Source organism: Anser brachyrhynchus (assembly GCF_964034855.1).
Source record: "Anser brachyrhynchus genome assembly, chromosome: 17".
Lineage (NCBI taxonomy): Eukaryota > Metazoa > Chordata > Aves > Anseriformes > Anatidae > Anser > Anser brachyrhynchus.
Genome location: NC_137710.1, coordinates 4106016 through 4122985, shown reverse-complemented (window position 1 = coordinate 4122985; position 16970 = coordinate 4106016). Strand labels below are relative to the sequence as shown.

Genomic DNA, 16970 nt, shown 5'->3' with positions numbered 1-16970 from the left:
GTCTTATCTCGCTTTCCTTATTGCCAGTGAATGGCACCAGAAATGCTCCGTGGTGAAGGGGAGCGGGCAGCGCTGGAGCTCTGCTGAAAGGGATCCGTGCCTGTTGTTCCCTGAGAAATGGTATTTTGGGGGTTCACCGCATCGCCGTGGACCTTCCCAAAACACCCTCTGCCTTGTGCCAGGCACAGGCAGCAGGGCTGAGAATAGGAAGGCATGGGGAAAAGGGACCCGTGCTGACACCTTCTGGGGTTCCCCAGCTTATCAAACGCTTCCTCGACTTTCTGCCCGCATCCTGCTCCAGCGAGGACTGCACCCGCTGGGGCAGTGAGTGGGACCTCACCTGTGCCACCAGCCACCCCTGGTGTCCACAGCGCGCGGCCAGGGACAGCCCCACCTGGAGGAGGGGCCGGAGAACCCCCTTTAAAGGATCTTTAAACTTGGTACCTAGACAAAAGCCTAAGACATATAAATGGATTAACAGCCATGGTTTATTAGCGCTCCTTAATTCACTTCGCAGGGCTGAGGGAAAAGTTATTAGCAGATGTATGGCCAGTAATAAGCTAATTATAACCCTGTCAGATCAGAGATTTGGAGAGGTGGGGAGTTTTGTGTGTGAGATAACTGTAATTGTGTGCTAAAGATTATGAATTAATATTGATTTAATAAAGCTGCAGCAATTCATTGCTGTGGGAAAGCCCAGGTACTCACTGTGAGAGCTGCCCCGGTGGCACCCACCCCTGTGCCGGCCAAAACATGGGCTGGCAGGTGTTCCCACGTCCCTTTGTCCTTATGTCCCTATGTCCCTATGCCCCTCCAGCCCCTCATTTTGCAGCCCCACCCCGCCCCGCTGCCCATCCCCGCTGCAGGGCAGAGGGCAACATTTGCTCTTATGCAGTGGCTGTGTTTTCTGCTTTTATCTGAGCTGAAAAGCCAGGTCCCCTGCTGATCCTCGAGATGCGGCCCTTTTGGGTGCATGTCCCGGGGGCCCCGCAGCCCCACCAGCCCTGGCTGCCCTGATGTGGCTGCCCTGCAGCGCTTGCTGGAGCCGAAGGCGTCCCTGGCGCTTCTTGTTCCCAGCTTACAGCCGCCATCCAGCATCATTTCAGGTTTTCCCCTCTCCGCATGTCGCTGAATGCCACCTACTTTGGGATACCCACATCTCGTCATCCGTAAACCACCGCCAGCCTGAAAGCGAGCGTGGAAGAGGCGAGAGCAGCTGTCTGCGGCAGATTGCGAGCGGCTGCGGGGACTCGGCGGGGACGCTGGCGTGACCGAGACTCGAAACGAGGGCAGTGGCTGGGTGAAGGACTCCAGATGGGGAGGTGGGCATGGAGCAAGCCCCTGCACAGAGCAGCACCAGAGGCTTCTTTCCTTTTTGGCTTTTTGGAGACGGAGCCTTTTTGGCTTTTTTGGCTGTTTTTGGAGACGGATCCATTTTCCCAAGGTGATTCCCAGCCCTGGCACAAGCCCTCCGTACCATGTCGGTGATGCTCCAGCGGGGACATCGGGGACAGCATGGGGCCGCGTGCTGGAAGTCCTCGTGGTGTTGCCCTCGCTCAGCCCCAGCTCCCCAAGGACACAGGCGCGCTGTTTGCAGGATTCAGGCCTTTCTCTAACTTTGATAACTCAGGACTTGCCAGCTGCCATGGGCCACGCATACTCCTGGAGGGACCCCCCCCTTCCCCTGGAGTGGTTTTCACGAGCATTAGTTCTAGTGGGCTGATGCTCTGATAAAGGCAATTACAGGATGACTTAGTTTAAAGGCTGCAGCTTGCATTAAATTTAATTACTTTCCCCTGAAGCTTTCCATGGGAGGGCGGTTTCAAAGTGCGGGTGGCTCCTGTTTTGCATCTCGCTGCTTTTCCTGGAGGAGTTTAGGTGAACCCAAGTGAGAAAATGCCCCAATTTCTTGCATTTGTGCCGGGGATCAGGCGAGTTTAATGCCGAAACACTGCAAGACAAGAATACGAGGCAGGACTCCAGTTTTCCGCTGAGATCTGAAATCCCCTTCTTTGCTGATGCGCCGTTTCAGAGGCGCGTTGCATTACCATTTTATCTGATGGAATAGCTATCAACGGCTGCTTAGAAGTGAAACGCTACGGAAAATCTGTGTAAGCTATCTCCAGCCTCGCAGCGCAGACACGCTGTGATTACAGCGGCAGCCCTGCTCTTTCTCGGGTGTTTCATGTGCAGGGACGTGGCTGGCACCGAGACCTGCTGCCGGTGTCCCCTGCTCGGTGTGGCGCTGGGGAGGCTCGTCCTGGCAAGGCCACGGCTCCTGGCACCTCGTGGTCCTGCCACAAGCTGCTCAGGGATTTCCATGGAAAAAAGAAACTCCCAGCTTCCGCCGCTGCTTGGGAAAAAGCTTGGAAACTCCAAGCCGGGAGGCCCTGAGAAAGGTTGTTAAGGATGGGGCGCAACGAGGCTAGCTCCGTGCAGAGCAGGCCATCACTCGCTGCTTGTTCTGTTGGGGGCGTGCACCCCCCAGCACGGGGCAACCCTGGTGTTTGGGCCCACAGGACAGCCAGGCGCAGGGGAAGATGTAGAAATGCGGTGAAACCATCCCCTCTATTACAAAAGCAATGCCACTACTAAAAGCCCGTATTGATGCTGCGATGCCAGCCCATCTCCTTCGGGACCGCGGTCGTCCAGATTGTGGAAATGCAGTCAAAGAATCCATCTGTGCTCTGGTGGGATAGGCAGCCCTGCTGAAAAGTGTGTTCAACCCTTACGGATTTTTTTTTTTAAATACATTTGATTATAATGTTGTTCTGAGGTCAGTAGAATCAAAACGCCTGGCTCCTGGCTGCAGTAAAATTAACGTCTGAAGCCTTTTTGCAGTGGTACGGGACTTGCCATCCATTCATTAAATGAAAGCTCCCTGAGAAACACCGCAGATAAGAAAAAAAACAAGGCGCAGCTCAAGTAATGCTAAGCGGCTGGAGCAGGGACACCCCACAACGCAAGGCTGATGGAGCCGGTCCTTTATCTTCAGAGATAATCGCATCTTCCAGAGGAAGGTTTGATCCGCCACATTGCCTCACAAGGCGCTCAGCCTGACACGTACAGCCAAGGACTGAAAAATGCAGGGAAGGGGCACGCGGGGCAAAGCTGTGCTTGCAGTGACTGCGACCTTTGCAGGGACGTGCACCTTTGCTGGTGCCAAGCCCGAGCAGGTTGCCAGCACCTCGCAGAGCAGGAGGGAGGAGCGCGGCATTGCAAGGTTTTGGGGTGTCGCATCGCCTGCTGGCACGCGCATGGGGCCGTGCGAGGTGCAAGAGGGGTGAACCTCATGGAGCTGAGCAAGGCCAAGCGCAAGGTGCTGCACTCAGGCTGGGGCAAGGCTGGGCAGAGGACGGACAGGGAGCAGGAGGAGAAGCGCTCAGAGGTGCTGGTGGACAAAAGGCTGGACACGAGCTGGCACCGTGTGCTGGTAGCCCAGCACCCAGCGACTGGTCCCCTGGGCTGCATCAGGGGCAGTGTGGTGAGGGAAGGGATCGTCCCCCTCTGCTCGCCCCCGTGAGGCCCCACCTGGAGGGGCCCCAGCGCCACAAGGACGCGGAGCTGCTGGAGCGGGGCCAGAGGAGGCCGCGGGGTGCTGGGAGGCCGGGGCGGCTCCGCTGCGGGGCCAGCCGGGAGCTGGGGGCATGCGGCCTGGGGAGGAGAAGGGCCCGCGGCTGGCAGGGCCTAGGGGGGACCTGTAATCGGGGGTGTGGTGACGGGACCAGGGGGATCAGGGGTGTGATGGTCCCCTTGTATTCTGCTCTGGTGAGGCCGCACCTCGAGTGCTGCATTCAGTTTTGGGCCCCTCACTACAAGAAGGACATCGAGGCCCTGAAATGTGTCCAGAGCAGGGCTACGAGGCTGGTGAAGGGCCTGGAGCACAAGTCCTGTGAGGAGTGGCTGAGGGAGCTGGGGGTGTTTGGTCTGGAGGAGAGGAGGCTCAGGGAGACCTTACTGCTCTGTGCAACTGCCTGAAAGGAAGCTGTGGGGAGCTGGGGGTCGGCCTCTTGCAGATAACTAGTGATAGGACTAGGGGAACGGCCTCAAGTTGCAACAGAGGAAGTTCAGGTTGGAAGCGAGGAGACATTTCTTCTCAGAAAGAGCAGCCAGGCGTTGGGACGGGTTGCCCAGGGAGGTGGTGGCGTCACCGTCCCTGGGGGTGTTCAAGGAGAGGTTGGACGTGGTGCTTAGGGGGTGACACTGGTGGCTGGGGGGATAGTTGGACCAGACGATCCTGGAGCTCTTCTCCAACCTTAATGATTCCACGATTTTAAACCAAACCGGGCAGGTTTAGATGAGATACCGGGGAGAAATTTTTCACCGTGAGTGCAGCGAGGCCTTGGCGCGGGCTGCCCACAGGCGGCACCCCCGCGGGGGTACCCCCAGGCCGGGCCGGCCGGGGCCGCGAGCAGCCCTGCCGAGGGGACGCGGGGCTGCCCCCACCCGCTCCGTGCCCCCCCCCCGAGACCCCCCCAGCGACACCGGGGGGTGCCCGGCGCTGCAGGCGGCCTCGGCGCCTTTAAGGCTGGCGGGCGGCGCGGCCCCGCCCGGCGGCCGGAGCAGGGAGCGGAGCCCGCCCGCCTCCCGCCCGCCTCCCTCCCTCCCTCCCTCCCGCCCGGGCAGGGCAGGGCACGGCTCGGCTCGGCTCGGCTCGGAGCGGCACGGCGCGGAGCTGCGCCCGCCTGCCACGGCTCGGCCCGGCCCGGCCCGGCCCGGCTCGGCTCGGCTCCCCGGGGAGAGGCAGCCCCCATGGCTCTGGATTTATAACCGCGGCGCAGATGGCGGGGCCGAGCCCCCGCGCCCAGCGCTGCCCCGCCGGCCGCTGAGGCGGCCCCGCAGCGGGAGGAGGAGGAGGAGGAGGAGGAGGAGGAGGAGGAGCGGCGGCGGCACCCGAGGAGCGGCCATGGGGGGCGGCAGCCGGCGGCGGGATTAGGTAAGGCAGGAGCACCGCGGGGGGGCCGGCCCCGCAGCGCCCCCCCCCCCGCTAATTAGCGCCGCCTCCGCTAATTAATTAGCGAGGGGTTATGGGGGGGGGGGGGGGTGCAGCCCGGCCACGCAGGACCCGCCGGTAGCCCACGGGGGGGGGGCAATGGGAAATGTGTTTCCTTTTTTTTTTTTTTTGGGGGGGGGGGGGGGATGGAGCAGTGTTAATTGCTGCTAATTGCGGCGCCCAGGGGCCGAGCGGAGGGGCTGCCAGGCAGGTAGGTCGGCGAGCCAGCCGCGGTTACGTAAAAATGAAAATGTGCACCGAGAGCGGCTGAGCGGGGAAGAAACTTTCTTTTTTTTTTTTTCTTTTTCCTTTTTTTTTTCCCCTTTTTCCCCCTCTCCTTTCCCTTTCCCCCCACGGAAAGCCCCCCCCCACGCGAGGCAGCCTGGTGGCAACGGGGGGCCGGGGGGCTCTGGGGACAGGCAGCCCCCCCCCCCCCCCCCAGCAGCGTGGCGGTGCTTTTTGGCTGTTTTTTTCTTAAAAAAAAAAAAAATCCCTTTCAATTCTGCTTTATTTTTTCTCGGGCTCTCGCCCGACACGCGTACTTGAAGCCGGTGGTTTCACGCTCGCCGTGAGAGCCCAGGGAGATGAATCTGCATCGGAGGCGATTCAGTGGGGAATCCAGCGCCGGGCGAGGCTCGCCCCGCTGCCCCCAGAACGGGGCCCTTGGTGCCGAGGGACGGCCCCGAGCCCCCAGACGTGGGGAGCTGCGAACTCCAGGGCTGACTTACCCGGAGATGCGGCGTTCGGCGGTTCCCGTGTAAATATTTACGGTGGGTAAACAGGGCCGGTCTGCCGGCGTCTGCAGGCAACAAGTGTGCGCTTCTCTCCCAGCTGCAGCCTCCGGAGCGACGCTTTTTTTCCCCCCTGCAGATTCTCATAATTTCCCGGTCCCGCTTCTCCCGCTGCTCCCGTGCCCTGGCGGCGCACAAAGAGCGGGCGGCGGTGGGTGCGGGCAGCTGCCTGCCATGCGGGCTGCTCCCAGAGCCAGCCCAAAGGCTGGGGGATCGGGGCCGTGCTGACCCCTCTGAACCCCCGCCATGGGCAGTGCTGACCCCTCTGAACCCCCGCCCTGCCTCCCGCTGCTTCAAACCCGCTGGATGCCCCGGCCTGCGCCCGCCTGGGTCTGCTCCCTGAACTTTGTGTTTTGGGTCAGCTCAAGAATTTGCCCCGGAGGGCCGTGGCGCTGGAGGTGATCTGTGCGGCGGGTATTTCCTCACGCCGCCCCATCGGCTCGCAGGCGTTTATGGTTTGAACTCTCCTGCGACCTCTCCCTCGGTATTCTCACAAAGCAAAGGTTGGGGCTTCGAGTGCCTGGAGACGTCGGGGCTTTGCTGAATCCGGTGGTTTTTAATCTGACTTTGGAGGTGATGTTGTTCCAGTGGTGCTCCTCGGCTGCGTGGGGTGAGAGTTTTTTGCGTTGGGCCGAGGTTTTATCAGCAAGGTTAAGGTTTGCTGTGTGATTTTTAAAGAGATGGTTTGACGGTGGTAATTCGTAAAGGGGAGGAAAGTGAGTTGGGACAGCTGGGTTAGTATGTCCAACTCCTGTGAAAGTGGCGACAAAACTTCCGGATGGCTTTCGTGAGGTTGTGCTTGCTTCTCTGAATTTCACCGCTGACACGTTCGGTGACTCTGGGGCTTAGCTCTGCCATCCTGGCTCCACGGTGCTCCAAGGCTGTGCCTCGTGCGGGGAGAGCGGAAAGCAAGGCTTGCGAAGAGCTTGCAGTCCGAGTCCCGAGGTGCCGCGGGAGGGGAAGGGAAGTTCTGCGTGTGACAATATTTTATAACTTCAATTGGGTAAGTTTCGGTATGAGAGATACTCTTGCAAAACGCATTTAGTTTATTGAAAGCAAATGCACTCAAACCCTACTTCGTTGTTGCCAAAAGGGAAAAAGTAGAAGCTATTTTTGGTGCGAGAGAGGAGATGGGGCATGCACATGTCTGGGGCAGGAAAACACTGGTACTTTGTTCTTCTGGCTTTATGTGGGTGGTGGTTTCTGTTATTTAGCTGTGTGTTTCTGCCAAGTTGCAAAACATACCTGGTTCTGAGAGCCCTGCAGAGGTCAGGGCCTGCTGCGGAGCTCCGTGCAGGAACGCCTCCCGCGGCGGGGCTCCCACGCTGGAGAGGAGGGTGGATGCTTCTGGCTTCACAGCTTGGGTGCCAGGGAGGTGACGGGCGTTTCTTCACGACAAGATCTGGACTGAAACCATAAGCTCGCTTCACGCAAGCCACCAAGCAGCTGCTCCTTGGCAATACCTTTCGTTTGCTAACGGCTGTGGCTGGATTTGGACCAAGCCGCCTCGAGTGGAGGTTGTACCCGTCCCCGGAGCGATCCCGCGCCAAATCCAGAGGGGGGTTGGTTCAGCCGTGTTCGTGTCTTGTAATTACAAGGCCCAGTCTGGTGAAGGCAGTTCTGTTATGGTTGGCGATGAAGGCGTGCGTGCAGCTGTGCCGATAGCGACACGTGGTAATAACAGAGCTGCCCGTCTCGTCCCCGCAGCAGCTCCGGGCTGCGCTGGCTGGAATTGGTCGGAGCAGACGTCCTCGTGTTTTGTGACGTGCTTGTGCGTTATTTGGCCCTTTGATGCCTTCCAGCGCTTCTCCTGCTGCTGGTTTGGTTGGCAGTGACCCAGGAATGTGCCTCTGCCGAAATACAGTCCTGGGTACGGGTGGGTCGTCGTGGGAGAAGCCCGCTCAAAGCCAGCCGTAACCTGTGCGTGTGAGTGAGCGTCGTCTTCTGGCTCCTTGGAAGGGAGGAAAGTTGTGATCTCCCCGGTTCTATGTGAGCAGGTAGGAAGGGAGGGTTAAACGGGTAAATTTTCTGGAGCGGGCTTCGGGCAGGTGATTTGAGCAGTGGCAAAGGCGTTGGGCTTGAGAGGTGCAGGGCTTGGGGTGCAGCACTACCCGTCCCTGACCTGATGGCTCATTCCAACCAGATCTATGGACAAGTCTGAAAACTGAGGCCGGAGAGGTGGCGTGTGGTTCAACGTTTCGAGCTGTTTTGGTGGTGAAGAGGAGTCCCTGCCCCACGAGTGCTCTGCCCTCACCGCAAGAGTTCCTTCTTGCGGACGGCGAGGGGCTGATTCTCCCGGGTTTTGCGGCTGCCAGCAGCGATCCACCGAGTGCGGGCCGCGGGCTATGTGCAGGGGCGGATGAGGATGGGAATCCAGGGCAACGTGTGCTTGAAAGGACGGTTTTCTTCGTGCGGCGGCACTTCGGTGAGCTGCAGCGCGCTTCGGTCCTCGCGGAGAGGTTTCAGCAGAGAGCAGGGTCGGCTCTAATGGAGCTAGGGATGAGGCGCAGCAGCACCCAGTCGCCGCTGTGATCGCTGGCTGGGGCTTTTGCGGTTGCTTAAGGATTTAGGCATCATGGGGTCATGGATTCTCATTGAGGATGCCTTGATATAGGCTTTGGCGTGGCTTTAATTGGGGTCCTTGCTGCGTGTTGATGTGTGAGAGCAGTGGAGAATTGCTCCTTGTGGCTGGACTTGTCCTGGCACACAGGTGTCAAGGTCTCGGATTTACCCTGTGGTGCCCGAGGGTCAGATTTTTGGGTCGTGGAAGAAAATGGAAATGGGTCTCATTTAATGAGCGTGGCTAGAGATGCTTCCTGAAAAGATGGCTGAAGAGGGGAGCCAGGCCTCTGGATCAGCGGGCGTCAAAGTGCCCCCGGAGCCTGGTCCAGGCGAGGGAGGGAGCTGCAGGGAAGGGAGGGGAAGGAGGGCAGAACAGCAGAAGGAAATGCGTGAATTGGCAGTTTTGGGAAGTGAGCCCTGACCCTCACACGAGGCAGCAGCGGGACTGTGCTGGGAGTTGAGAAATCTGGGTTGTGCCCCCAGTCCCCTGCCCACCCCTCTTGTCACTTCCCTTCTTCCCAAGGCCACCAGCAAGCCTTGGGGGCACGGGCTGGCTTACTGGAGGCCAGCAGCCTGCCCCAGGAGGGGCTGCAGTCGCCTGGCCAGTGGGCCGAGTTGGGCTTGGAGGTGTCCAAGAGGAGCCTGCAGGGGAGAGGTGACCGGTGCCGGAGGAGACGTGGCCAGGATGGATGTGGAGGGGCTGCGGTTACTGCCCTGGTGTGAGGACGGGGCGAGCAAAGCAGGCGGCGCGGCTGCGTGCCCGCGGGTGGCGCGGGGAATGCCCCTGACTGATCTGAAGCCCCGGAGCACCGAGCAAACATTAACACATGTAAAGGATGGCAGCTTCGTCTAGTTACAGGGAAGGGAAGCGAGCTCCAAATTAACTTTATGGTCCGTGAAACTGAAGGTTAGTTTAAAAAAAAATAATAATGCAAATGCTGAAGTTGTGCAGTCGCTGAGTGTGCTGCTCGTTTAATGCCATCCATTTTTTTTTTCCACTCCCGGTCTGTGTTTTTGGCTTGGGAGCAAATTACAAGCAATATCAGCTTACGCTTGGATTTGAACCCGCATTGCTCTTAGTCAGCTGAAATATTTCCCCTTATCGCCGCTCCCATAATGTTTATTTTAGAGCGGATAGCATCACTGCTTTTCTGCTAGCTGTAGGGAAGAAGCCAGCCTTTGAAACAGCCCAACACCTTGGAAAGAAATGATCTCAAAGCTGGTTCCGTTTCTGAATGAGATACAGCTTCATTTTCCATGGAGAGTTTTATGCAAGGCTGTATCCCAGAGCCGCTCGCAGCATTAAAAACCCAGGAGGCAGCAGATGGATGAATTGCTGACAGATTTAAAATTGTATGACAAACATAAAGCATTCAGTCGTGAGGCCAAGGCTGGAGGGAGGTTGCAGGGGGGGAGGAGGCGACAGAAAGGTTGAGTAAGTTATTCTGGGCAGAAGAAATGGTGCTGGCGAGGCAAACTCCAGCAGGTTCAGCCTACGAGGGGAAGGGAAGGGCTGGGCCCGGCTTCACGTGGAGGGACGTGGCGAGGAGCGTGTTCCTGTCAGGGCAGGCAGCCCTCGGGGAGGAGGAGGAGGAGGAGGAGGAAGGGCTCTGAATGCAGCCCGGGCAGCGGCAGGATTCAGGACGAGCGGGCTGCCCTCGGAGGAGACAATGTGGTGGGGCTGACACGGTTTCCTCCGGTGGGAAGTGCTCCAGGGGAGAGTGCCAGCGCCTGGGGAGGCAGGGGATGTTGCGGGTATTGTCTCGGGGAGCTGCAGGCCCATCTGCAGCCCTCCGGTACATATGTCGAGGGAGGGAGAGCCGGCAGGATTTCCTCTCTGCGGCGCTGGCTCCCGAGTTAATAACTAACCGAGCAGTCTGGGTTTATCCTTTCATTGTGGACGAGAATTATTTACATAATACTGCTCAGTGTAACCTTTATTTAGCATTGTTTCCCCGGTGTAACGCCGGACCTTGTGGCGGTGCCCAGAAGCGCGGTTTCGGCCCCAAATCCCCGGGGCGTTAACCCTTACCGCCTGGCCGCTCTTTTCCCTGCAGGCGACCTGCGGGAGCTCTCCGGTGGCGTGTCCGTCCGCCGTGTGCCTTCGGGGGCTCCTGCCTCTCGTAAGCCCTGCTTTCTGCATGCCGTGGGCTGGCGCTCAGCGCCGCCATCTGAACGCCTTCCACCGGCTCCGTGGGCAGGACAGCTAATGTTTGTTCTGTGCGTGTTTGGGCAGCGGGGTTTGTGTTGTGATCCTTCATTTTTGCCGTGTCTTCACGTTAAAGAAGGCAAAATGGAAGAAATGTGTCAGCCCCGTGGGTGGAGGATGACAGGATTTGGGAAGGTTCCTGATGGAGATCATCCCGTCGTCTCTGCTCGGTCCCCGGGGGCTTGCATTCCCCCGGGCAGCCTTCATCCTCCTCGGGGCGCGTCGCCGTGGATTTTGGTAGGGGAGAGCGAAGGGGTGTCTGGGATGGCACGCGAAGCCAGGCGTCCTGAGAATCCCCACGGCCCTGGCTCGGAGGACGGAGGATGTCTTCCTCTCCGCCGCAGGATGCGTGGCCACTTTGCAGCCCTGGGCAAGTGTTTACCACCGAGCTCCTGTCGTCTCTTTGGCCTGATGCTGCAAGGAGCTGGTTTTAAGGCTGCGAGCCCCCGGCGATTTACCCCGGGCCACCCAGCGGTATAACAACGTCCAGCCTGGGCCACGAGCAAGTGGCGGCCTCCCCTGCCAGACCTGCCGGGGGCGATGCACAGCCTGCGTCGGTTCCGCGCCAGCGCTGCGGACGCTACCTGACGGAGCCTGAAACTTGCTGGAACAGAGGTGCCTCGTTCACGCCCTCCTCGAACCAATTATAACTGGCGGGGTGAGTTTGTACTGGATCCGCGCTGCGAGACGTGTGACTGCAGCGTTCCTCAGCCGCTGCTCGAAGCCCTACAGCCTCGGCTACGGACTCGCCAAGCCCTTGCCATTACAGTCATGCGTTTCGTGATCTCGTGTGGTATGTAAAGCCTGGGCGTGGAGCAGCCGCGGTGTTTGCTATCAGAGCCATGCACTTGGGAAGTCTCTCTAGTTGTTTGCTCGCAGGGGGGTTCCTGTATTGAGGCTTTAAATAACTGCATCCCTTCTGCTTTGGCACAAGGCTTTCTTCTCTTTGAAGGGGGGTGACTCCTACCTGTTGGAAAGACCTCCTCGATCAAGCGCTGCCCTCGTTGTTCTGCAGGTACCGTGTCCTGTAATTCCACTTGGTAGCTGCTTTCAAAATGGAGCCTGGAAAGCTCTGCCTGTCTTTGCCTCTGCTGCAGTTTCGAGCTCATGCCAAAGTCTCAGCTTCATTTCTAGGTCACCCGTCTGCCCTTTCATTTCCCCCCTCGTGCTGAAGTTGGCCGCCTTGTTTTGATTTGGTAATATGTGAGGTGGTGTCCACAGACAAAAACAGGCAGCCCAGTGAAATCCGTGTTTCCCTGCAGCCTTGTTCCTGTTGTCTCTGTGTGTGTGTGAATAATAATTTCCAAATGCCAGACCAGAAGTGATTAAAAACCGTCGAAGAAAGAAAACGCAGCAAAGTCTGCACGTTATGGGAATCTGTGTATCCAGTGTTTTGGGGAAAAAAACTCTCTGAACTGGCAGTGGAAAAAGCCATCAGTGTTATTCCTTGAGGCTTTCTAGTCTTTAACTAACTCGTTTAGTCTTAACTAACTCGCTTGGAGGGTGCCGAGGAGGTGGCCCCGTGTGCCCATGCTGGAGGCTGGCTGCGTGCAGGGGCTGGGGCTGGTGGTGGTGCCACTGCGTGCGCTCTGCGGACCTGGTGGCCACCGTGGGCTGCCGGTGAGATGTTTCTGCACGGCCCCTGTGCTGCCGGCTCGGCTGCACGCTTGTGGCTGGAACTGCTGAGCGTGGCTGGCGGCGGGGTGGAAGGCTTCTCCGCGCCCCGGGTGGATGCTTGAGAGGAGGTCAAGAGCCAAAGATCTGACTGGGGGGCAGCGTGTGGAGTTGGAGTGCTCTGAGCGAGTGTAAGTGGCTGTTTGTTCCTGAGCTGCGAGGCAATGGGCGCTCAGAGGGTTTCGTGCAACTCCAGCGTTGGGGCCGTGGAGCAGTTGTCATGTGTCAGATGCGCCGAGCATCGCGCTGCGTCCTTGTTCTCGGAGTAGGTGATCCTGCTGACAGCACGTACAGGAGGTGTCAGCCAGCCCTTGTTTCTGCTTTCTCTGTTTTTTTTTCCTTCATTTGGAGGTTTTAGTCTTGGCTTTGTTTTGCTGTCTTGACGGGTAGCTGCTAAAAATTTTTGCGTCTTTAGATTTCTGGTGTTTTTGGGGCTCAAGGTGCAGTGATTAGAGAGGCACGTAAAGAGCTGCTGCGGTTTTGGTCCAGCACCCAGCCAGCTGCCTGCAGCGTTCCTGAGGGCTGCGTGGTGACGGGCTGAAGTGCTGCAGGATTTGGGGTTTTCTCCAGCATTATGAAACAGAAGTAGAGAGACGTAAGTGCATACCTTAAGGCTTGTGTTCTTGTTGTCTCTCTCGCTGCGGGAAGCTAAGGCTTGCATCTCCATCGAGACTGGTGTTCCTGCACTCCAGAACGCTTTGTGGATGCCCTGAAAGCTGGGAAACGAGTTTGCTTTGCCCAGAGTCGTGCTGCGGAGCCAGACACAGGTGTGCAAGCCCTCTGGTTGCTCCTGCTTCCCCACCACGTGAGTTTTGCTATCAGCTTCCCCAGGACAAGAACTTTAAGTTCTGTCTGTGGCATTCCCCCCGCCCCGTTTTGTCCAGTCGTGCTTTCTAAAAGCCTGCGGATTTCTCTGCAGGAGGTTTTGCTCCCCGCACAATGCGCCCTTGTGCTCGCCTCGCTCTAGTTCCTTGTTTCGTGCGGAAACACCTTGAACCTTTGGCGGAGTTGGAAGGCGGGTGCGGAGGCAGACCCCTGGCCGCAGGCACGGGGCTGTTCCGGGAAGAACGTGCCCGTGCACGACGGCGGCCCCGCATTACCCGGGGTCGGACGTGCCTGGCTAACGCAGGCGCTCCCTGCACTGGGATCGGCGAGGCTGCACGCCCCGGATATCGTGCAGAGGCTGGTCCCTGGCGTGGGGAGGCTGCAGCCGGGAGTAAGAGTGTTGGCGCTCTCCCTCGTGAACTTGGAGCGCTTCGCCAGCTAATTCTTAGCCAGGTAACCGGGGCTAAAATACCTGGCGTAAAGGACGTGCCCAGGAATGTTGCTAACCTGGGGCCTGATCCTTCCTTCAGTCGATCCGGTTTTGCATAAATGTGATAAAGACGCCCGTGGTGTCTTGGCCTGGGAGCCCAGGTTGGAGCCTTGTTGTACGAAGCAGAAGAAATGCCTAAATAAATACAGCAGCTTTGCCTTGCAGTCTTGCCAAGTCAATTTGGTGTGTACGTTGAGAAGTCAGAACAATTAGTTACGGAGACAAATGGGTCTGCCCTGCGCTCTGCACCCTCGTCACACGGCCGGCTCGGAGCCTTGCGATAAGCGTAGCGGCGAAATCTGTATTAAGCAAGCAATTAAGGCATCTGCAAGAGGGAAAAAAAAAGCAGCAGCTTAACATTAACCTGCTGAGAAAGGTGGCGCTGAGCTGCATTCCTTAATGGGTTTGGGGCTATCTGTCAAGCAAGGCTGAGCTTTTTGACTTTTTCTGCTGCCTCTTGCTGATTTTAGGATAAATTTCGGGGCTTCCCACTTTTGGAGGAGCTCGGTCGAACTGCAAATTGCCTTTTCTCTCCCACTTTCCTAAATCAGCCGTTCTTCTCCTCTATGAGCAGTGGAGTTTTGCTGGCGTGCCTCGAGTACAGGGATAAATGAGTGTTGCATGGCAGATTTGTGAGCAACTGAGATGATGTTGATCATAAAAGGGCAGAGTGTAGCTAATGACACTTAAAATATGTGCTTGTTTGGGGAAATGCTCTAACTCTGGACTTTTTCCAGGCACCGGAGCAGATGAAAGAGATTTGGCTGTGTGTGCAGGGAGCGTGGTGAGACGGGCAGCTCTCGGTCACTTCTTTGACGGCAGGGCTTGGGTTTTTAAGAGCACCCAGCATCATCTTGGTTGTTAACGCGCACAGGGCAGGCTGGGGGGCAGGTCTCGCATGGGTTCTGTTTATTTCCGTGTGTGAATGCGTTTTCTCGCCGTGCCGTTAACCTGTTTGCTCTCCAGCACTATTTTTAGCAGCCGTGTGATCTGTGGCCAGGAGCCTTCCCGCGAGCGGTGTTTGTGCAGTGGCAGCAAGGGCCAGCAGCCCCCGGCCCCGGTCCCAGGCAGGGACACCCGTGTGAAGCGTTCCTCTCCGGGCACCGTGGCTATGGTAACCGAGTTGCTTACAGCAAACTCGACTAATTAACCTAACGAAGAGCAGTTTCCAGGCTGAGTCTCTCCCCTTTGGATTTCAGGGCAGCGCTGCCTGATGCACCACCGGCCTTCGCAGCCAGCGCTGTCTGCAGCGGGTTTCCTTCCTAGGACCCCGTGAGCTGGGGCGAGTGCCCGAGCCGCACTGACGCGGGGCCACGTGCCCTGCTCTGAACGCCCACCTCAGGTCGTCATCAGCTGCGGCGTTCCCAGGAATTAGAGGAGGAAGGTCCCGAAGCGGGTGAAACTCGCCGTGATTTCCTCCTCGGTCTTGGCGAGGTGAAAGCAAGTTTTAAGGACGCTTTTCTGCCTCTCCTCTGTCTCTGTGCTGCACTGCGAGATCCCTGCCGCGCCGACGTCGCCGTTAAAACCCAGGCAGATCCGAAACCCAGGCAGGTCTGCAGGCTGGAAACAAAACAGCACGTCCTGGAGGTGTCTGCACACGTCTTCAGGTCTCCCCGTCTTAACGCGCTAGTTAAGGGCACCGCTGCTTTGGACCGTTTCTCCTGGGTTTAATTATTATTTCAGTGATTGGAGCTGCAGGCTGCAGCAGGGGCTAAAGGAGTTCAGCCTCAATTAAAAGCGGCGCTGTGGCAGGCGGGGAGCGGCAGGCAGCGCTGCTATTCTCAAGTGTCTTCGGCAGGCCGTCGGAGCGCCATGTGATCGGTTCGGCTGAGAAATCCGAGTAGGCAGAGAGCAGTTTCTGGGATAAACCTTGTGAGTGCTTCTCAAAATAGCCTGAAAGCAGGGTTTTGCTTTCCACAGCCCGCTGCGAGCAGGTCAGAATGTGAGGCGGATCACTAAATATTGTTAACCTCTGATCTCCAGCAGTCACGTGTGGTGTTTTAGTTTTGATGCTGTCTCTGGCATGTTTGAGCTTAGAGGATTTGCATATCCACGTCTTTTTAGCTTTAATTGTGAAGGCTGGGAACTTTTCACTGGCAGTTTCGGGAATTTGTGTTCGTTTCGGCGGAGCTGCCATCGCGGCGCAGTCGCTGACCCCGCGGCTCCTTGGGTTTGACCCTTGGGAGCCTCTCGGGCAGCCTGGCAAACAAATGTGCTGAGAGAGGAGCAAATGAGAGCAGCCTGAGCCGTTCCTCTGGTCAGTCATTGACTAGGACTCTTGTTTCCCTTCCTTTGAAGCTCTGCCTAATCGCTGGCATCGCGGCCCCCGTGCTCTGGGCACCTGCAGGGGATGGCGGCTGCTCCCTGCGTGGCCGCGCATGATGTCCCGGGCGGCGTGCGAGGTAGCAGGGGGGTTTGAGAGAGCCCGGGGCTGGAGTCGGGCCTTACTGGGGAAGAGATTGTCATCGATACCCCTGGGATCTGGCATCTTTATAAATACCCTCGCCAAGCTCGATTAGAGCGTGCGGGTTTGCGTTGGTTCGTTTGTTTCGGAGGAGGGGAGGGAGCGTCCTGGGGCTGTGGGCCCTGCGTGCAGTTCCTGTTAGCAGCGTGAGATACCGGTGCTGCTTAGGGCAGATCTCGAAGTGTAGCAGCAGCTGGGTGGAAGCGACTGCTTCAGACGCGGCTGATTTCAGGCCTGAGAGATGGGGATGAAGTTTGCACACCTGCAGCTGGTTCTATTGCCCGGATGCAGACCCATGGGCCTGGTGCTGTTTGGGTGACCGAAAGCTTGTAAAGCAGCTTGGAGGTTTGTGTTCTGCCGCTGCTTTCCATCCTTATTTCCCTTAAAACCTCTGGGTGACACTCAGGAGATGCTGCAGGACTTGATTCTGCCGCTGAGTTCACGCAGGAGAAGGGAGAATTGCTGCTTTTTGTTTGGGGTAATAATCTGCTCATCTCACACACTTGCTATCTTTCCAGCTCGTGGGTTTGTAACCGGGAGAGAGCTGCTGGTGAGGGCTGACAGGCACGCGGGGAGAGGTGAGGTGCCTGGGTCCACGGCTTTCTGTGGGCGTTACTTAAGGAACTTTCTTCTTCTTCACGTATTTACTGTTGTGCTGCTGGAACCGAGTTTTATTGGCGAAAACGCGGTTTCAGCGGATATTTGAATTCACTCTACTGCTTGCCATGGGGCTCATAGGCTGGGATTCCGGCGGCATCCCTGCTCTTGCTGCGGGCCGGGCTGTGCTGCTCTGCTCTCCCCCTCTGGACCCGGCCGCCCGCAGGGAGCAGCTCGCCCGCTGCGTCCCGAGCCGAGCCCGTGAAAAATGTGCTGCGGCTGACAGTGATTTGGAGTAGCCCTAGAAAATCATTTTCTGCTGGTGGATAGCGCCAAACCATTTCCCTCCGCTTCCCTCCGTTCCC

At 57.9% G+C, this 16970-nt stretch overlaps 1 protein-coding gene across 5 annotated transcripts in view; it reads left to right on the top strand.

The window, feature by feature from the left end:
- Positions 1 to 4622: 4622 nt before the first annotated feature.
- The window catches only part of NCOR2 (nuclear receptor corepressor 2), a 234201-nt gene continuing 221853 nt past the window's right edge, over positions 4623 to 16970 (top strand). For all 5 annotated transcript variants that reach the window (XM_080560150.1, XM_080560143.1, XM_080560142.1 and 2 more), the window contains exon 1: positions 4623 to 4936. The gene's annotated coding sequence lies outside the window, so the exon portion shown is untranslated. The remainder of the gene's footprint in view (positions 4937 to 16970) is intronic.